The sequence below is a fragment of the Bombina bombina genome, chromosome 3 (genome assembly GCF_027579735.1).
Source record: "Bombina bombina isolate aBomBom1 chromosome 3, aBomBom1.pri, whole genome shotgun sequence".
In the NCBI taxonomy this organism is placed as follows: Eukaryota; Metazoa; Chordata; class Amphibia; order Anura; family Bombinatoridae; genus Bombina; species Bombina bombina.
The window spans coordinates 298,388,216-298,410,262 of NC_069501.1; the positions used below are offsets into that span (position 1 = coordinate 298,388,216).

At 44.0% G+C, this 22,047-nt stretch overlaps 1 protein-coding gene and 1 non-coding gene across 2 annotated transcripts in view; both read right to left on the reverse strand.

The window, feature by feature from the left end:
* The window catches only part of SMS (spermine synthase), a 417,092-nt gene that overhangs the window by 227,188 nt on the left and 167,857 nt on the right, over window positions 1-22,047 (reverse strand). The gene's annotated exons all lie outside the window — the stretch shown is intronic.
* Window positions 229-347, reverse strand: LOC128655123 (U5 spliceosomal RNA). Its single transcript, XR_008401676.1, has one exon. It is a non-coding gene; the product is annotated as a U5 spliceosomal RNA (small nuclear RNA).

Below are 22,047 nucleotides of genomic sequence, written 5' to 3' on the forward strand. Positions count from 1 at the left end.
GGAGTCCTTTCAACCTTCAGTCCCGTTGAGAATGGAGAACCCTAGCTCCGAGGCCAAAGGACCTCTGTAACCCCCAGAGTAATCTTTAGCAGGATCCCTTCTGGAAGCCCACCAACCTCAGGAACAGGACAATGAGGACTGAGTACAATCCCTCTGATGTCCCACCCAAAGGAAGAGACGAGAACCAGCATGATGTCAAGAAACGAAAGGCCTCCTCTACCATGCTCAAGCCCTGCAAGGGGCAGAGCCTCAAAAAAAAAAAATGTAAAAACTCATGGATGATCCTTTCCACAAAAAAACTTTAATAAAGCAAAAGCTTTATTCGATCTGAAGAGAAACCAGAGTAGAACGAACTCCTCATCCAAGAGAGCAACTCACCCAACCAGAACCGCCGGTCATACCAGCACTAGATATAGACCTTAAGGAACAGAAATTAGTGCCCGACCAGGACCTGCCTGCTACATAGGGCACTCAGAACTGACCCAGGCCACAGAAAAATCTAAACCCCAATAGGAATCGACCAAAGGAACTATAGATATAACAATGTACTAACACAACATGCAACTTCCGCGGAAGTGCCCAAGCGACCACAAAATCACTAGTATCAAATTCCAAATAAATGTTTTCCAACTGAAAAATTATAACAGACATGAGCTTCTCAAAAGAAATAAAATACATCCTAACCGGATCAAAGAAAAAGAGGGCACACTAACAGGACCAGGCAATCAGAGACCCCATTCTCCTGAAGCTCAGAACTGTAATAAGATACCAAAAAAAGAAAGTAAATAGGAGACGACAAGGAGATTAACTTCATCCCCCCACGTCTAACCCAGCTTGGCGTCTGGAACAAAAGACAGAGGATTCCTCAACCCATTAGGATTGGGATCCTCCAGCACTACCAAAACATGCCACAGAAGGACACGAAGGCGACCCAGTCGATAACGAGAAGCAAGACTTGTCTCCGCCGGGGCAACAGACGACCCCGACCCGAGGGTTGGGCCCCTGATGCGGATCTGACCCAGACGATCCCACGCCTGACAAGTCCTGGTTAACAGAACACGGACAGTAACTCATCAACACCTCCTTCCCAGGAAGTTGTAAATGTGCCAAAGATATGGCCATGCGGAACCGTGCTGTAACCTCTGGAGGAAACAAGCCGCCTTCTGGAGAAGGGGTATCGGAATTAGAGACACCTGCTTGCGTAGCTAAGGAAGGTTCTAGGGCACGCGCCTCATGGGATGTGTGATCCCCAGGGGCGGAAGGCTCGGCGGTATCTAAGTTTCCTGTTGCGGGAGAAGAGAGCACTCTAAAGCGTCATTTTGAACATAACTGATGGGCATGGATTACCCCGGCCATCTCATACTCTTCGCAAGAATTAGAATCTGAATCAGAGACATCCGTCTCCAATAACTCAGAATCCTCCATAACTTGGATAGAAATTAGGGATAGAAGAAAAAAATAAAAATGGCACCTTACACCCCCAATGGCTGGGGCACTCACCACCTACTGGAACCCAGACAGTTAGCGAAACAGACTCTATCCTTGGCCACGCGGTCAGGAATACAGAAATGGAGTGCAGAACATGACCATGCCTAATCACAAGGTACACTGTGAAGGCCAGAGAAAAGCGTGCCAAGGCCACAAGAGCAGTCTGACAAAAAAAGGCCGTTATGTTCAGATATAGCCATGAGCCCAAGCATCACTACAAATTAGCAGACAGAATCACATAACAAACATGATTAAAGTCTGCCCTGTTCAATAACCCCCCTTCAGGAGATATTAACCCTTGATTCCATAAAGATAAAGGAGTCCCGCTGAGACCCTGACTTCTTTGTTTACATTACATTCACACATCAAAGTAAAATGAAACCATCTTAATGGAATCTACGCCGTGGAACAGGAACACGGCCCTTCAAGTGTGACAGATAGTAGCCTCGCTTCTGACATGGACTTGAGTGAAGAAAGCAGGCAGCGAAACTGGTCAACGCTGATTGCTAAGAAGCTGTTAACATGAGTCGGGATGGTTTTGCAGAAAGACTCTCCGTGCACCTCCGGACTCTAACCTTCATCCATGCTCTCACTGAGAGGCTGACGGGATTACTTAAAACTCCAGTACCATTTCGAAGAGTACTACCCTCCATAAGAGACTATCTTTAATCTTCCGACACTTCTCTGCCAACCTACTGTGACGAAAGGCAAAGAATGACTGGGGGATGAGGGAAGTGGGGGACATATTTAAGCCTTTGGCAGGTATTTAAGTTTGTTGCCCTTCTATTTGGGTTGGCTACTGCCCCTCGGATATTTCCCGAAAGTCTTGGGAGCTCTGTTGGCTGTAATTAGCTCTCTGGGATTTCAGCAGCTCCATACCTGGAAGTTATTCTTGTTCAGGCTCCATCACTCCATCACTGCCTCTGGCAATTTCTCACACTCAATAGCTACTATAATGTCTATGCAGTCACGGTTGGCAGATATATGCATCTAAAGAGCTCCCTTTCTCCCAGTACCAAGCTCTACTTTCTGGAAGTATCCAAAGATCAGTATGCATGCGTCTCTCTTTCTCTGAGCCACGCAAAATAAAGCTTCAGAAAGCTTGTTTTTAATCTTAGGCACAGGGCCTTTCCCACAGTATACCAAGGATGCTAGTTTTTCAGGCTGGGGTGCGGTATGGGGGACTCAGCGAGCACAAGGAGTTTGGTCTCCTAAGGAGATGAAGTTACCAATCAACATCTTGGAGCTCTGGGTGATTTTTCAAGCTTTTCAGTTGTGGCCCCTCCTAAAACAAGAAAATATTAGATTTGAATCAGACAATTTCACAGCTGTTGTGTACATCAATCATCAGGGAGAGAAGCAAAGTCATTTGGCAATGGAAGAAGTTTCTCAGATCTTGTCCTGGCCAGAACAAAATCATTGTACTCTGTCAGCAATCCACATTCCAGGGGTCAAAAATTTGGAAGCAGACTATCTCAGTCATACAGTAAGTCTCTGCACCCAGAGGAGTGGTCCCTCAATCTGGACATTTTTGACCTGATGGCCTCCCATCTCAATTTCAAACTTCCCAGATACTGTGCAAAATCCAGGGACCTGGGAGCAGAACCGATAGATGCTCTGGTGAGTCCATGGTCATTTCACCTAGCCTATACTTTACCTTCATTTGTCCTTCTACCAAGAATTGTGGCTCGGATCATGCAAGAGAATACCTCAGTCATTCTGATTGCTCCAGTCTGGGCCCGCAGGACCTAGTATGCAGATCTGATTCAGATGTCCATTTCTCCTCTGTGGCTCCTTCCACAACGCAAGGACCTATTGTCTCAAGGTCCTCTATTTTACCAAGATGTACAATCTCTAAATTTGACGCCGTGGAGGTTAAACGTCTAATTTTACAGCACAGGGTTTTTTTCAGATGGGTTAAATAAGGGTTTGTCAGCTAGCTCTTTAAAAAGCCAGATTTTCTGTTATATTTCACAGGAAGATGGCAAGGTTACCTGATGTTCAAACTTTTGTTCAGTTTAGGATTAGACCTGCTGTAAAACCGATCTCTCCACCTTGGAATTTTAATTTGGTCCTGTTTTGCAGGCTCATCCCTTTGAACCTCTCTATGATATTGATATTAAACTTATCTTGGAAAGTTTTAGTTCTCTTAGAAATGTGATCAGCTAGGAAAGTTTCAGAGTTTCTCTGCTTTATCTTGTGAATCTCCTTTTCTTATTATCCAAAATGAAAGGGTGGTTTTACAAACCCAATATGAGTTTTTACCTAAAGTTGTTTCTTATGACAACATAAATCAGGAAATTGTATTTCCTTCTTTGTGTCCAAACCCTGCAAATTCTAAGGAAAGACTCCTTTACAACCTAGATGTAGTTAAGGCCCTAAAATATTACTTATAGGCGACTAAGGATTTCAGACAAAGTCCTAGTTTGTTTATCAATTTTTCTATCCTTCGTAAAGGACAAAAGGTTACTGCTGTTACACTAGCTTCTTGGTTAAAACAGGTAAATTATAAAGCTTACTTGGTGACGGGGAAGTCGCTCACTAAACATATTACAGCCCAATCCACTAGATCAGTTTCTATTTCTTGGGCCTTTAAAAAAATGAGGCATCTGTGGAACAGATTTACAAAAGCTGCAACTTGGTCTTTGTTACAAACAGTCACAAAATTTTACAATTTTTATGTTTTTGCCTCTTCAGAGGCAGCTTTTGGCAGAAAAGTCCTTCAGGCAGCAATGTCTGGCAAATAGGAACTGCCATTTTGTCTTTTGACCCACCTATTTTCTCTTGGACTCCACAGCTTAGGTATTAGATCCCACAGGTCAAGGCTCATGGACTCTCATCACCTTATGAAAGCAAACAAGTTATGCATAGCTGACAAATTCCTTTCTTTCATGGTGGTGAGAGAACACCAGACCCCACTCAGCTCAACTGTCACTTTGTCTTTGGTTCCATCCATTTTTAGATCCCACACGTCAAGGATAATGGACTCTCACCACCTTACGAAAGAAAACATAATTTATCTGAGAAATTCCTTTCTTTCACGGTGATGAGAGTCCACCAGACCCCACCAAGTTAAATTATGTTTTTAATGGCAGTATTTTTTTGCACTTCTCTTCATACCCTGCTTTGCCTTTTCTGCCTTTCCTACTTTTTTGTTCACCTTTTTCCTATTCTTGGCTATACAATAAACTGAGTTGTGCAGGGAGGTGGGAGGGTTTAAACGCTCTTGATCTTTGGGGTATCTTTTCCTTCTCCTAGTGGTGGGAATTCAATCCCACAGGTCAAGGCTTGTGGACTCTGACCACCATGAAAAAAAGGAATTTATCAGGTAAACATAAATTATGTTTTTCAGTTCCCCCCCCCCAGAAAACTTGAAGAACCAGCAGCAATCCAGAGAAAGTGGTAGTTGGGATCATAATCAGATTTAAAGGGATATGAAACCCAAACGTTTTCTTTTGTGATTTAGACAGAGCATACTATTTAAAAAAGTTCCCAATTTCTTTCTATTGTCAAATTTGCTTCCTTCCCATGTTATTCATTGTGTAGGTGTTTGGAGTACTATGTTGCAGAAAATTGTGCTGCAATCTAGCAATTTTGCAAATGTGTTACATTCTTGCAAAACTGCTGCCATATAGTGCTCCAGGCAAGTGCACACCCCTGAGCTTAAAACCCTGCTTTGCAACAAATGATTCTCAAGAACAAGGAAAATGTATTAATAGAACTAAATTAGAAGGTTGCTTAAAAGTGTATGCTCTGACTGAATCATGAAAGCAAATTTTGGGGTTTTTTTAATCTGATGTCTGTTGGGAGCTCAGATCAGATCCCACTGTCTACAGCCCCTGTAAGTTATATGCCCATATCGAACTTCAGATAATGCAAGGTGCCCTGTAACTTCTATATGCCCAAATTAGAATATAGATCAGACCTTGCAACCCTTGCCAGTTATTTGCTCATAATATAAACCACCACATCAAATAAAATCATTTTAGGCGTTTGTGGGTTTTGCTGGATAGGCCATAAAAATATTGGATATTTCAGTTAAGTATTGGAACCTGGCAACTCGACTTGCATCATGATGTGAAATATACAGACAGAAACAATTGTTAATAAATTGCTGAATCTGGCCAGCTGCAATGTTTTTGCTTTGCCACAAGAGGGTAGCAATGCATTACAATTGGCGAGAAAATGCATATTTTCATCACTACATGAGCTTAAAAGGGACATAAAACATCACATTTTTATTTCATGATTCACAGAGAATACAATTTTAAACAACTTCCCATTTTACTTCCATTATCAGATTTGCTTTATTCTCTTGGGATCCTTTGTTGGAGATATAGCAATACACTACTGGGAGCTAGCTGAATACATAAGGTGATCCAATGACAACACGTATACAAGTGCCGTGCACAATCAGCGGCTAGATCCCAGTAGTGCATTGCTGCGAATCAGACTACCTAGGTATGCTCTTCAACAAAGGATGGCAAGTGAGCAAAGCTAATTTGATAATAGAAGTAAACTGGAAAGTTGTTCAAAATTAAATCTGAATCTTGAGAGAAAATTCTAGGGTTTTATGTCCCTTTAATTTTAAATTCTGACAGATACGTGTAGTATTCTTATATGTAAAGAAGAGATGTCGGACTGTTTCATCTGGTAATCATAATCACAAGGGTCTTATTTAAAAGGCTTATACTTGTATAGAACTACATTAGTTTTCACATTGAAGTGGGCAGTTATTCAGTCATTAGACAAATAAAAAACATAATTTATGCTTACCTGATAAATGTATTTCTTTCCGGATATGGCGAGTCCACGGAATCATCAATTACCACTCCTGGCCAGCAGGAGGAGGCAAAGAGCACTACAGCAAAGTTGCTATATATGTCACTTCCCTTACCTATAATCCACAGTCATTCGGCCGAAGGAAAAATGGAAAAAGAAGATAACACAAAAGTGTAGAGGTGCCTGAGGTTTTAGAAAAAATAACTTAAATAATGGGTGGGCCGTGGACTCACCATATCCGGAAAAAAATACATTTATCAGGTAAGCATAACTTATGTTTTCTTTCCTAAGATATGGTGAGTCCACGGAATCAGCAATTACTAGTGGGAATCAATACCCAAGCTAGAGGGCACAGATGATAAGGGAGGGACAAGACAGATAACCTAAACAGAAGGCACCACTGCCTGAAGAACCTTTCTCCCAAAAGAAGCCTCAGCTGAGGCAAAAGTATCAAATTTATAAAACATTGAAAAAAGTATGCAAAGAGGACCAAGTTGCAGATTTGCACATCTGTTTCACAGAAGCTTAATTTTTTAAATGCCCAGGAAGAAGAAACAGCCCTCGTGGAATGAACAGTGATTCTCTCAGGAGGTTGCTGTCCAGCAGTCTCATAGGCCAAACTAATAATACTCCTTAGCCAAAAAAAAAGAAGTAGCCATAGCTTTCTGACCCTTGCTCTTCCCAGAAAAACAAACAAACAAAGCAGAAGACTGAGGAAAGTCCTTAGTTGCCTGAAGATAAAACTTCAATGCATGCACAACATCTAGGTTGTGCAACAAACGCTCCTTAGGAGAAGAAGGATTAGGACACAAAGAAGGAACCACAATCTCCTGATTAATATTCCTGTTTGAAACAACCTTAAGTAGGAAACCTAATTTAGTACGTAGAACCTTATCAGAATGAAAAATAAGATAAGGAGAATCAAACTGCAGAGCCGAGAGTTCCGAAGCTCTCTGAGCAGAAGAAATAACAACAAGAAACAAAACTTTCCAAGATAACATCTAAATATCAAAGGAATGCATAGGTTCAAACGGAGCCTGCTGTAAAACTCTAAGAACAAGATTAAGACTCCAGGTAGGAGTAACGGGCTTAAACACAGGCCTGATCCTAACCAAGTCCTGACAAAAAGATTGTACATCTGGCGCATCCGCCAAACGCTTATGCAATAAAATAGACAATGCAGAAATCTGAGCTTTCAGAGTACTAAAGTCCTTGGAATGGGAAAAGAAAAAGCGCTCCAAGCCTCTTAGTAAAAAATCCAATGCTTTATTCCAAAATGTGTTTAAAACATACATGATAAAAGCGGTCAGCACCAAAAATGTGCAAAAATACAGGCGACAGAACAGGTGCACCCAGAAAACGTTTCATGCAGTTATGCACTACTGCACGAAACGTTTGCTGGGTGCACCTGTTCTGTCACCTGTATTTTTGCACATTTTTGGTGCTGACCGCTTTTATCATGTATGTTTTTAAACACTTTTTGGAATAAAGCATTGGAATTTTTACTAAGAGGCTTGGAGCACTTTTTCTTTTCCCATTCCAAGGACAAGTGCGTGTGCAGACGCACTGGGGCAAGAAGTTGCCGCCTATAAGTATAATCCAACTTGATATATCTTATTGGCACACGATCCACATACCCTCTCTACCTGTGCCTATGGACATGTTTCTATTCGTCACCTGAAGACCCTTAGAGTGCTTCATTGAGCAGGTTTGAGTATTTCTTTCAGAGTACTAGTTGGCAAACCCTTCTCCAGACCCTCCTGGAGAAAAGAAAAAAATCCTAGGAATCCTGACTCTACTCCAAGAGTTACCTCTGGATTCACACCAATACAGATATTTACGCAATATCTTATAGTAAATCTTTCTTGTCACAGGCTTACAAGCCTGAATCATGGTCTCAATGACCGACTCACAATCTCCAAGCAGTCAGCTTCAGAGAAACGAGATTTGGATGAAGAAAAGGACCCTGAAGTAAAAGGTCCTTCCTCAGAGGGAGTCTCCACGGAGGTAGAGACAACAGTTCCACTAGATTTGCATACCAGATCTTGCGAGGCCACGCCGGTGCTATGAGAATCACTGATGCCCTCTCCTGCTTGATTCGAGCAATGACTTCTGGCAGAAGAGCGAACGGAGGAAATATGAATGCTAGATTGAAATTCCAAGGGACAGCCAGAGCATCTATCAAGAAAGCCTGTGGATCCCTTGACCTTGAGCCGTAACTCAGAAGCTTGGCATTCTGCCGAGAAGCCATGGGATCCAGTTCTGGCTGCCTCCAATTGAGGATTAAACTGGAAAATACTTTTGGATGGAGTTCCCATTCCGCCAGATGAAAGGTCTGTCAGCTCAGAAAATCCGCCTCCCAATTATCCACTCCTGGGATGTGGATCGCAGACAGACAACAGTTGTGAGACTCCGCCCACTGGATTATCCGGGCCACCTCTATCATGGCCAAGGAACTCCGAGTTTCCCCCTGGTGGTTGATGTACGCCACCGATGTTATGTTATCCAACTGGAACCGGGCTAAGGCTAACTGAGGTCAGGCCAGTAGAGCATTGAAAACCGCTCTCATTTCTAGAATGTTTATAGGGAGAACTGACTCCTCCCGAGTCCAAAGACCTGAAGTCTTCAATGACCCCCAAATTGCTCCCCAACCTAGAAGGCTGGCATCCGTGGTCATGATCACCCAGGAAGGTCTGCAAAAGCAAGTTCCCTGGGAGAGGTGTTCCTGAGACAACCACCACAGAAGAAAGTCCCTTGTCGCCTGATCCAGAACTATTTGCGGAGACAGATCCGCATAGTCCCCCGTTCCATTGCCTTAACATGCATAACTGCAGAGGTCTGAGATGGAACCGAGCAAACAGAATGATGTCCATTAAAGCTACCATGAGACCAATTACCTCCATACATAGAGCCACTGACGGCCGAGGAGAGGACTGAAGGAAATATCTTCATTAGTAGGGAGTCTATTATCGTCCCTAAAATCACTACTCTTTCCCAGACTCACCATCCAACCACGGGAGCGAAGAAAAGACAACAAGATCTCCATATGAGAGTTTGCTTGTTGAAAAAACGGTGCCTGAACCAGAATGTTGTCCTGATAAGGCGCTACTGCAATGCCCCGATACCGGATCACTGCCAAAAGAGCCCCCAGGACCTTTAAGAAAATTCTGGGAGCTGTGGCAAGGCCGAAAGGAAGAGCCACAAACTGAAAATGATTGTCTAAGAAAGCAAACCTTAGAAACTTGCAATGATCCCGGTGAATGGGAACATGAAGGTACACATCCTTTAAGTCTATGGTTGTCATAAACCGACCCTCTGGAACCAAAGGAAGAATGGAACTTATAGTCGCCATCTTGAAGGACGGTACTCTGAGGAACACTTTAGGTCTAAAATAGGTCTGAAAGTCCCCTCTTTCATGGGAACCACAAACAGATTTGAATAAAAACTTAAATTATGCTTACCTGATAATTTTCTTTTTTTTTAGATGGATAGAGTCCACAGCTGTATTCATTACTTTTGGGAAATAAGAACCTGGCCATCAGGAGAAGGCAAAGACACCCCAGCCAAAGGCTTAAATACTCCTCCCACTTCCCTCATCCCCAGTCATTCTGCAGAGGAACAAGGAACAGTAGAAGAAATAACAGGGTGAAAAGGTGCCAGAAGAATTAAAAAATAAGAGATGCCCCACAGAAAAAATACGGGTGGGGAGCTGTGGACTCTTTCTATCTGAAGAAAAGAAAATTATCAGGTAAGCACAATTTAAGTTTTTCTTCATAAATGGCAAGAGTCCACACCTGCATTCATTAATTTTGGGAAAACAATACCCAAGCTATAGGGGACACTGAATGCAAAAACGGGAGGGTACAATAGGCGGCCCATTCTGAGAGCACCAGGCCTGAAAACCACAACCGAACAAAACCCGGGTTCGTCTGAGTAAAAGAACTAGAAGGAAAAGGCGCCAAGGACACTGACCCGCAGATAGTCCAAAAGCCTAACTAGAGACCGCAAGCAGACTCACTGAACCAACACTCCTCCAGGAGAACCGTCGCCCAGCAGTCGGTCCCCTTACTAGTCCACTACCATAATCCCTAAAAGGGAGAGGGACAAGGGTAAGCCAAGGGATACCCAAAAGGTACCGCAAAATCCATAAAAGGAAAAAAAAACCTTCAAAGGAAGGACAAGTCTACACAGACCCGAATGGATCCTGAGAACAAGGAAAGACGATGCTCAACCCACAAGGAGCAACCGGGCATCATTAAGGAGAAGAAACAACTCTCAAACATCGTACAACAGCACCGAAAAAGACAGCTGAAGACAAAGTCCTCAAAACGTCAGAACATCAGAGACTAAGAAAACAGAAATTACAAGCAGCAAACTCAGAATAACCATCTGAGTCCAGTAACACGCTGCCATCCGTAGGAAGACACGGAGAAAACACTATCCGTAAGGAAGAAGCGGCCCAAGACAGAAATTGCCCATCCTCCAAGACAGAAGACACTCTCCAGGTAACCCAGGCCGCCAAGCCTACTCACAGATCTCAAAGGAGGAGAGGCACAGAACCTCTAAAAAAGAAGGTCCACTGTCAGCCCCAAGACCTGAATATGAACAACAGATCTCAGATCCTACACCTAGCCGGACCAGCCCAAGCAACGGCAGATTGGAAAGAAAGGGAACCGAAACGAACCCCAAGACCGGCTCCCAAAAGTGAGGAAGAATGGCCACTGCAACTTAAAGACAAACAAGCAGGCGTTAGACCCAAGGAGATCTAGCAAGGCCATACAACTAAGTCTCAATGCGGAGGCAGCAACTCCCCAGATGGAAAGGAACAACTCAAAGAGCAGACCAATCCCGAACCAGATAAACATCTGTTCCAACCTCCTGAACACAGGAGAGGCCACTAAAAAGGCAACCACACCTCCGTAAGGAGGACAACGAGCCACCTAAAGAGGAGAGCATCAATAAACACCTGCCCATAAGATGGAAAGTCGTAAGAAGAACCGAGAGGACACAAGGCCACCTCCTGGCGAACACGGAAGAACCCCTTAAAACACCATTGTGCTAGCACACATAAGAGGCGCAAAAGTGACAGCTGAGCAACCGCAAACCTTCCGTTTGCTAGGCAGGAAAGCCCACCATCAGGTCACGTTAGTTGGTTGTCCCAAGGGAACGGTATCGTCCGGCACAAGACAAGGCCCAAGGAGCCCCGGCTTTCAATAAATCTGGCCAAGTTATAAAACAGAACAGCCAGTACAAGGGCAAAGCCCAAGTAACCCGGAAACTGATACTCCCAGACCAGTCCTATGATCATAAGGTCCGGTAACATCCCACGGCATGATAACAAAGAGAAACGCCGAGTAAAACCCTCGACAACCGGAAGATCAGGACAAGAAGCCTGGGCCCCACAAATGTTTAGATTAAACAATCTTCCAGGCACAGAATTCCCTCGTCTGATATTAAAAAAAAAAACAACAGACCTCCCAGGGAAAAATCCAGAGTCCCGATCCAAAGGGAAGAAACCACCCCTTGCAAGAGCCCAACACTCCAAAGAGCCAGGGCCATAAAAGGACACTAGAGCTACAGAGGTCTAAGCATCATTAACATGATTGTGCTTGCAAAGTGCAGCTAATCCCCCTAAGGGACACAAGGCGCTGCTCATTTCATCAACCTCGAAAGGAGAAAAGGCTGAGTAGACCTCGTCTGGGATTGAACTAGCAACCCTAGGTTTGCTACAGTACAGAGTAGCCACAGAGCATTAGTACGCTGAGCTAGCTGTCCAGCTAGCCACAAGCTCCAGACACAAGGGGAATAGTGAGGACAAGTCACCCGAACAGAGCAACATCAAGCCTCCACATGAGTTTGGGTGCCACCTGGATGGCAATACCTGAACCATATGAGTGGAAAACCACTAGGACCTCTTCTATCCCAAGAAGGAGATGCAGAGCATTCCCCACCCAGAAAGGACCCCTAACCGGAGATCAAAAAGACCTCAGTGTCTGATGTCCCGAAAAAAGAACAACCAACTCCCGAAGGGAATCCAAGTCCCCCGAAGGCGACCCATCCACAAGGAGAAAAGGACAATCTAGAGATCCCAATGAAGAAGAGAACCACTAAAGGAACAAGTCCAAAAAGTACAATTTCCTAAAGCAACACCGCCCCGACCGGTGGAAAAGAGGCGTTAAAACCCTCTAATTTTCCCACCACATAGGAAAGAATACTAAAGGTTCCAAGGGTATCGGAAGCAACAGAGAGTGATGCAGCAAAATTCACTGACCCAGTCACCAGAGAGACGGCTATTTAGGACTGAAACAATCCCAAGAGCCGCACGGACCAGCAAGTCCTCTTGAGAATGCTTAGCTGAAACTTGTAAAACAAATAACAAGAAACATAAATAATGTTAATAGCACTCGGCAACCCAACCTGACCAGCAAGGTATAATAGGCACCATGTGTCTGAATAAGCCGCGAGACAGAAGATCTGAACCCAAGCAGGACCAGCCTGCAACCAGGGTCATAACTGCCAAGCTGGCTAAATCCGCCCTCAGAGAGGGAAGATAGAAAAAACAGACAAACATGGGACTAATGTGTCCTGAAAAACTTCCGTAGAAGAAAACAGCGAGTATCGATCTCAGATAAAGTTACCGCAGGAAACATAGTATGAAAAGAAAAATTAAATAACAGGCAACCCGAGGGTTAACGACCAAGAAGAACAGAAAGATCCACAGGACCAGCCTAACGGAAACCCTGTTCTTCCAACAAAACTGGGAAGGATCTCAATAACAAGACTTAAAGGAGATTACTTCATCCCCCCATGTCTAACGAGGTGAGCCATTCGAAGGAGGAGACTGAGTCCTATAACCGAGAAGGATAGGGTCCCCAAACAGCTCAAAAACGAGTTTGAGTAAAACACAAAGGCGAGCCTGCCTGTAACGAAAGGCACAACACTCAGGAACAGTTACACCAGCAGGGAACTGCACATGCTCTCCAGTGGCCAAGAGACCTGGGGCAATCAGGCACAAGCACAATCACAAATAAACATCTGGACCTTGTAGACGCGCAAGCATCAAAAGTATGTAAAAGCGAAAATGTGCCACAACCTCCGGGCGGGAACAATCCACCCTCTGAGGAGGGAAACACATAACTTGGGTTACCTGCATGTGGAGTAGTAGTAGGGAGCGGTAGGGAACTCGCCTCCCGGAGGACAGGGCCCCCCGAGGAGGATGGCTCAGCAGTCCCTTGAAACCCAAAGCCCGAGGAACAAGGCGCTCTAGGACGGCCTTAAGAACATAACTGACTGACCTGAGTCAATGGGGCCAATTCGCATTCGTCAAAGGACGAAGAATCTGAATCAGAAAGCTGACAAATCTCAACATCAGCATCCTCCATAACTGGATAAAGGATACCAAAAAATGGACTATATGTAAAACAATTTAAACGGCACCTGACACCCACAATGGCTGGGGCACTCACCAACTCCTATGAACAAGACACCAGAACCACTAGAATTCTCAGTCGCCACACAGTCAGGAATGCGGAAATGGAAGACCAGAATGTAAACATGCCTGGTCACATGATTAAACATTATTAAAAAAAGCCCTGTTCAATAATCCCCCTCAGGAGATATTAACCCTTGATTCCAAGATACTAAAGGAGTCCCACTGAGACCCTGTATTTTTCATGTAAGTTTGCAGGAACAAATGAGTAAGAGTACAATAATGAAGAAGTAAAATGAAACAATCTTACCGGAATCTATGCCATGAAACAGGAACACGGCTCTTCAAGTGTGACGGATAGTAGCCTCGCCTCCGCCATGGACTTGAGAAAAGAAAGCATGCAGCGAAGCAAAGTTAGACGACACTGATTGCTTGTGGAGCTGTTAAAATGAGTTGGGATGGTATTGCAAAAAGACTCTTCCTGCCTCTCCGGACTCTAACTTTCATCTAAGCCCTCACTGAGAGACTTACAGGATTACTTAAAACTCCCGTCCCATGTCGAAGAGTACTATCCTCCCTAAGAGACGAAAACAAACTTCTGACACTTCTCTGCCAACCTCCTGGGACGAAAGGCAAAGAATGACTGGGGGATGAGGAAAGTGGGAGGAGTATTTAAGCAAATGGCTGGGGTGTATTTGCCTTCTCCTAGTGGCCAGGTTTTTATTTCCCAAAAATAATGAATGCAGCTGTGGACTCTTCATTTATGAAGAAAATCCCAGACCCTGTTCCTGCGGAGGAACTGGAACTATAACTCCCAGGACAAAAAGATCCTTGATAAAATTTAAGAACACCTCTCTCTTTATCTGGTCTACAGATAATCTTGAGAGAAGAAACCTGCCTCTGGGAGGAAAAGTCTTGAATTCTATCTTGTACCCCTGAGATACAATTTCCACGGCTCACAGGTCTGGGACTACTCATATCCAAGCCTGAGCAAATTAAGAAAGCCTGCACCCTACTAGATCCATTCCTAGATCGCGGGCTGACCCTTCATGCTGACTTGGAGTCAGCCGCCGGTTTCTTAGACTGTTTCCCCTTGTTCAAAGACTGACCAGACTTCCAGGAAGACTTGAATAGTTTGCCTCTAAAGTTATGAAAGTAACGAAAATTACTCTGACGCCATTTCTGCTTATTCTTCTTATCCTGAGGAAGAAAAGATCCCTTTCCTCCTGTGATATATGAAATAATAGCTAATAACTTAGACTTCCTTACGGATGCTTCCTTAATGACCTGTAAGGAAGCATCCGTAATAAAGGAATTGGCTAACTTAAGAGCCTTAATCCTGTCCTGGATCTCCTCAAGAGGAGTATCTGTCTGAATAGAATCAGACAAGGCATCAAACCAGTAAGCTGCAGTGCTGGAAACAGTAGCAATACACACCGCAAGGCTGCCATTGAAGACCTTGGTGAACATACATTTTTTTTTTAACTGGAAAGACATAACTCACTGAATAGTGAGTATGTCCAAAAAAGTATGCTTTTGTGCACTTATGTTGATATTGAATCTGATTAGCAGTTTAGATGCTGAAAAATAGTAAAAAAATAACTTTTATTAAATATAAATAAAAAGACAGCAAATATTACTCTATTTCTGCTGCCCACTAGAATTTAATTCCTTTTGCGTTTTTCCTGAACAGCATCCGCCTTAGCTAATGATGGCTTAGGGTCAAAAAGTCTATTTCTATAAGCTAAAGTTCTTTCAATACATGAAGAACAAAAAGGTACTGGGGGTTCTACCTGGGCATCAAAACATAAGCTACAGGTAACATCCTGCACAGCCTCCTGATCCATAATACAAAAAAAAAAAAAGAAGCAAAAAAAAAATCTACTTTTTTTTTTTACTTTTTTTTTATCTTTTAACAAAGTATATAATAAAGAACAAAAAAAGTCTTAAATAAATGTTCCCTTTAAATTTACCAAATCAAGAAAACATAACCCAGGCAACACCTCAGCAGAATCACTGATGAGCCCTACATGTCCTGCAACCTGCAGCAAACAGAGGAAAAAAACGATCCAGTTTACAATCCGGATTCCAGAGAAGCAAAAACAGCAAGAAGCCTTTTAAACAACAGAGCCATCTGAAATATGCGCACCTCACTCTACAGGAAGTGAAGAAAAGCACCAACAAAACTCTGAAATCAAAGAATCAGAACCTCCCTAAAAGGGGCGGTCCTACAGCTGACAAAAAAGCCATTTAAAAAAAAAAAAAAAACTCACTGAGCCATCAATAAAATAAATAACTCCTCACAGTAACAGTGCCTGCAAAAACTGCCATAAAAACCTGCACCCTGACAGGAATAATAAAAAACGTCCCCCTGCAGCGTTTCAGCTGAATAAGTGCCACATTTTCCCTGCTTACATAGAACAATAAAACTGGCACTTACCTTAATATTTATCTGTCCGGCAGTAGGACCGCTCATCTGGTTTGAAAGGATGCCATCCCTTACATGGACCTGTGGAAATACAGAAAGACTGAGTACTCAGGCTATCTAAATAGGGCAGCAACATGTTTTGGTAAAATGCAGGATTGTAACCCACAAGTTCCCAATTGCTTAAAAGGCACCACTGCCCTACTGAAGAGACTGACATGGGCTAAGACTAGACACTTTAGAAAGATCAGAGCAAACCTACTCTGATTTTAAAATAAAAAAAATCTTGATTGTAGATCAGATACCAAAACTTCACCTCCTCCTTGAACAGCAGGCAAAGAGAATGACTGGGTATTATGGGTAAGGGAAGGGACATATATAGCAGCTTTGTTGTAGTGCTCTTTGCCTCCTCCTGCTGGCCAGGAGTGATAGTCCCACTAGTAATTGATGATTCCGTGGACTCACTATATCTTAGGAAATAAAACAGAATTTATGCTTACCTGATAAATTACTTTCTCTTGTGGTGTATCCAGTCCATGGGTTCATCCTTTACTTGTGGGATATTCTCCTTCCTAAGAGGAAGTGGCAAAGAGAGCACACAGCAGAGCTGTCCATATAGCTCCCCCTCTAGCTCCACCCCCCAGTCATTCGACCGAAGGTTAGGAGAAAAAGGAGAAGCCATAGGGTGCAGTGGTTACTGTAGTTTAAACTAAAATCTACCTGACTAATAGCCAGGGCGGGCCGTGGACTGGATACACCACAAGAGAAAGTAATTTATCAGGTAAGCATAAATTCTGTTTTCTCTTGCAAGGTGTATCCAGTCCACAGGTTCATCCTTTACTTGTGGGATACCAATACCAAAGCTTTAGGACACAGATGAAGGGAGGGAACAAGACAGGTACCTTAAACGGAAGGCACCACTGCTTGTAAAACCTTTCTCCCAAAAATAGCCTCCGAAGAAGCAAAAGTATTGAATTTGGAAAATTTGGAAAAAGTATGCAACGAAGACCAAGTCGCTGCCTTACAAATCTGTTCAACAGAAGCCTCATTTTTAAAAGCCCATGTGGAAGCCACTGCTCTGGTAGAATGAGCAGTAATTGTTTCATGAGCAGTCTCATAGGCCAGACGGATGATGCTTTTCAGCCAAAAGGAAAGAGGTAGCAGTCGCCTTCTGACCTCTCCTCTTACCAGAATAGATAACAAACAATGAAGTTGTTTGTCTGAAATCCTTAGTTGCTTGTAAATAGAACTTTAAAGCACGTACCACATCAAGATTGTGTAACAAACGTTCCTTCTTCGAAGAAGGATTAGGACACAGAGAAGGAACACCAATTTCCTGGTTAATATTCTTATTAGACACAACCTTAGGAAGAAAACCGGGTTTGGTACGTAAAACTACCTTATCTGCATGGAACACCAAGTAAGGTGAGTCACACTGTAAAGCAGATAACTCTGAAACTCTTCGAGCAGAAGAGATAGCTACCAAAAACAAAACTTTCCAAGATAAAAAGCTTAATATCTATGGAATGTAAAGGTTCAAACGGAACCCCTTGCAGAACTGAAAGGACTAAATTCAGACTCCATGGCGGAGCCACAGGTCTATAAACAGGCTTGATTCTGACTAAAGCCTGAGTAAACGCTTGAACGTCTGGTACCTCCGCAAGACGTTTGTGTAAAAGAATAGACAAAGCAGATATCTGTCCCTTTAAGGAACTAGCTGACAATCCTTTCTCCAATCCATCTTGGAGAAAAGACAATATCCTGGGAATCCTAATCTTACTCCATGAGTAACCCTTGGATTCGCACTAACAAAGATATTTTCGCCAAATCTTATGGTAGATTTTCCTGGTGACAGGCTATCTAGCCTGAATCAGGGTATCGATAACCAACTCAGAGAAACCACGCTTAGATAGAATTAGGCGTTCAATCTCCAAGCAGTCAGACGCAGAGAAATTAGATTTGGATGTTTGAAAGGACCTTGAAGTAGAAGGTCCTGCCTCATTGACAGAGTCCATGGTGGAACGGATGACATGTCCACTAGGTCTGCATACCAGGTCCTGCATGGCCACGCAGGCGCTATCAGAATCACAGACGCCCTCTCCTGCTTGATTCTGGCAACCAGACGAGGAAGGAGAGGAAACGGTGGAAACACATAGGCCAGATTGAAGGACCAAGGCGCTGCTAGAGCATCTATCAACACCGCCTGGGGATCCCGGGACCTGGACCCATAAAGAGGAAGTTTGGCATTCTGATGGGACGCCATCAGATCCAATTCTGGAGTGTCCCATAGCTGAGTCAGCTGGGCAAATACCTCCGGGTGGAGTTCCCACTCCCCCGGATGAAAAGTCTGACGACTTAGAAAATCCGCCTCTCAGTTGTCTACTCCTGGGATGTGAATTGCTGAGAGGTGGCAAGAGTGATCCTCTGCCCACCTGATTATTTTGGTTACTTCCATCATTGCTAGGGGACTCCTTGTTCCCCCTTGATGGTTGATGTAAGCTACAGTCGTGATGTTGTCCGACTGAAATCTGATGAATTTGGCCGCAGCTAGCTGAGGCCATGCCTGAAGAGCGTTGAATATCGCCCTCAGTTCCAGAATGTTTATCGGGAGAAGAGCTTCTTCCCGAGACCATAAGCCCTGAGCTTTCAGGGAGTCCCAGACTGCATCCCAGCCCAACAGACTGGCGTCGGTCGTTACGATGATCTACTCTGGTCTGTGGAAACACATTCCCTGAGACAGGCGCTCCTGAGACAACCACCAGAGAAGAGAATCTCTGGTCTCCTGGTCCAACTGTATTTGAGGAGACAAATCTGCATAATCCCCATTCCACTGTTTGAGCATGCATAGTTGCAGTGGTCTGAGGAGTATCCGTGCAAAAGGGACTATGTCCATTGCCGCTACCATTAGTCCAATTGTCTCCATACACTGAGCTACAGACGGCCAAGGAATGGAATGAAGAGCTCGGCAAGTAGTTAAGAGTTTTAACTTTCTGACCTCCGTCAGAAATATCTTAATTTCTACCGAGTCTATTAGGGTTCCTAGGAAGGGAACTCTTGTGAGGGGGGAGAGAGAACTCTTTTTGATGTTCACCTTCCACCCATGAGACCTCAGAAAGGCCAATACAATTTCCGTGTGAGACTTGGCTCTTTGGAAAGTCGATGCCTGAATTAAGATGTCTTCTAGGTAAGGCGCCACTGCTATGCCCCGCGGTCTTAGAACCGCCAGGAGGGACCCTAGCACCTTTGTGAAAATTCTGGGAGCAGTGGCCAACCCGAAAGGAAGAGCCACAAACTGATAATGCTTGTCCAGAAAGGCGAACCTGAGAAACTGGTAATGATCTTTGTGGATAGGAATGTGCAGATATGCATCCTGTAGATCCACGGTAGTCATATATTGACCCACCTGGATCATTGGTAAGATTGTCCGAATGGTCTCCATCTTGAATGACGGGACTCTGAGGAATTTGTTTAGAATTTTGAGATCCAGGATTGGTCTGAAAGTTCCTTCTTTTTTGGGAACCACAAACAGGTTTGAGTAAAAACCCAGCCCTTGTTCCACAATTGGAACTGGGTGGATCACTCCCATTGTATGTAGGTCTTCTACACAGCGTAAGAACGCCTCTTTCTTTGTCTGGTCTGTAGACAAACGAGAAATGTGGAACCTTCCCCTTGGAGGGGAGTCCTTGAATTCTAGAAGATATCCCTGGGATACAATCTCTAAGGCCCAGGGACTGTGTACGTCTCTTGCCCAGGCCTGAGCGAAGAGAGAGAGTCTGCCCCCCACTAGATCCGGTCCCGGATCGTGGGCTACCCCTACATGCTGTCTTGGAGGCAGCTGCAGGCTTCTTGGCCTGTTTACCCTTGTTCCAGCCCTGGTAAGGTTTCCAGGCTGCCCTGGGTTGTGAAGTGTTACCCTCTTGCTTTGCAGCAGGGGAGGATGAAGCGAGACCGCTCCTGAAATTTCGAAAGGAACGAAAATTATTTTGTTTGTTCTTTGTCTTAAAGGACTTGTCCTGAGGGAGAGCATGGCCTTTTCCCCCAGTGATTTCTGAGATAATCTCTTTCAATTCAGGCCCGAAAAGGGTCTTTCCTTTGAAAGGGATGTTCAGTAGTTTGGATTTTGATGACACATCGGCCGACCAGGACTTCAGCCATAGCGCCCTGCGCGTCAGAATGGCGAAACGTGAATTATTTGCCGCTAACTTAGCTAGTTGGAAAGCGGCATCTGTGATAAAAGAATTAGCCAGCTTAAGAGCCTTAATTCTGTCCATAATGTCCTCATATGAGGTCTCCGTCTGGAGCGCATCTTCCAATGCCTCGAACCAGAAAGCAGCTGCAGTAGTTACAGGAACAATGCACGCTATAGGTTGGAGAAGAAAACCTTGTTGAACAAAAATTTTCTTAAGTAAACCCTCTAATTTTTTATCCATTGGGTCTTTAAAAGCACAACTGTCCTCAATTGGTATGGTTGTGTGTTTAGCAAGTGATGAAACAGCCCCCTCCACCTTAGGGACCGTCTGCCACGAGTCACGCGTGGTGCCAGATATGGGGAACATTTTCTTAAAAACAGGAGGGGGAACAAACGGAATACCTGGTCCATCCCACTCCCTAGTTACTATATCCGCAATCCTCTTAGGGACCGGGAACACATCAGTGTAAACAGGCACTTCTAGGTACTTGTCCATTTTACACAATTTCTCTGGAACCACCAAAGGGCTGAGCAATAAGCGGAGGTGTTCTAGTTTAAATTTAAATGCCAACGTATCTGAGTCTGTCTGAGGAGCAACCTTTCCCGAATCGGAAATTTCTCCCTCAGACGGCACATCCCTCGCCCCCATTTCAGAGCGTTGTGAGTGTATATCGGATACGGCTACTAAAGCGTCAGAATGCTCAGAATCTGTTCTTAAAACAGAGCTATCACGCTTTGCAGGTAACACAGGCAGTTTAGATAAAAACACTGAGAGGGTATTATCCATAACTGCCGCCAAGTCTTGCAAGGTAAAAGAGTTAGACGCACTAGAGGTGCTAGGCGTCGCTTGAGCGGGCGTAACTGGTTGTGACACTTGGGGAGAGGATAACAGGCTAACCTCATTAACTTCTGTCTGAGAATCATCTTGGGCCACATTTTTAAGTGCAACAATCTGTTCTTTAAAATGTATAGACATATCAGTACAAGTGGGACACATTCTGAGAGGGGGTTCCACCATGGCTTCTATACACATTGAACAAGGATTTTCCTTAGTGTCAGACATGTTTAACAGACTAGTAGTAAGACAAACAGGCTTAGAAAACACTTTAATCAAGTAAAAACACACTTTGCAAAAAAACGTTACTGTGCCTTTAAGAGATAAAAAAAGGCACACAATTTTCCAAAACAGTGAAAAATGCAGCAAACTTTTCGAAATTTTCACAGTATGTACCTAAAGCATTGGTAAGATTGCACAACTAGCAAGAAAAACGATTAACCCCTTAATGCCCAAACCGGATCAATAGCAAGCTAACAACCGGTTAAAACGACTTCAGCACCTTGCCACAGCTCTGCTGTGGCCCTACCTGCCCTTAGGAACCAGATTTGTGGGGGAAAAGCTTCTTCTAGGCCCTCAAACTGCAGCAGGACCCTCCATGTGAAACAGCCTGAAGATCTAGTCAGTCTAACTGCGCATCTGAGGCGCGAAATTAGGCCCCTCCCACCTTACTCCGGTGTTGTGAGGCCTAAAGAAACACTCCTAAGTGTTATAATAATAGCCATGTGGGTAGCAACCCCTGAAAGTAACCTCAAAGTGTCTCAAAAAAACGATATTTATTAGTAAAAACCGTTTGCCATAAAATAGTGTCAACCAGCCTAAATTAGCCCTGTTCTGTAAGCTTGTAATTCCATACTTAGTCTCTGAATAAAGCTTACCCTTCCCTCATGGGGATCTCA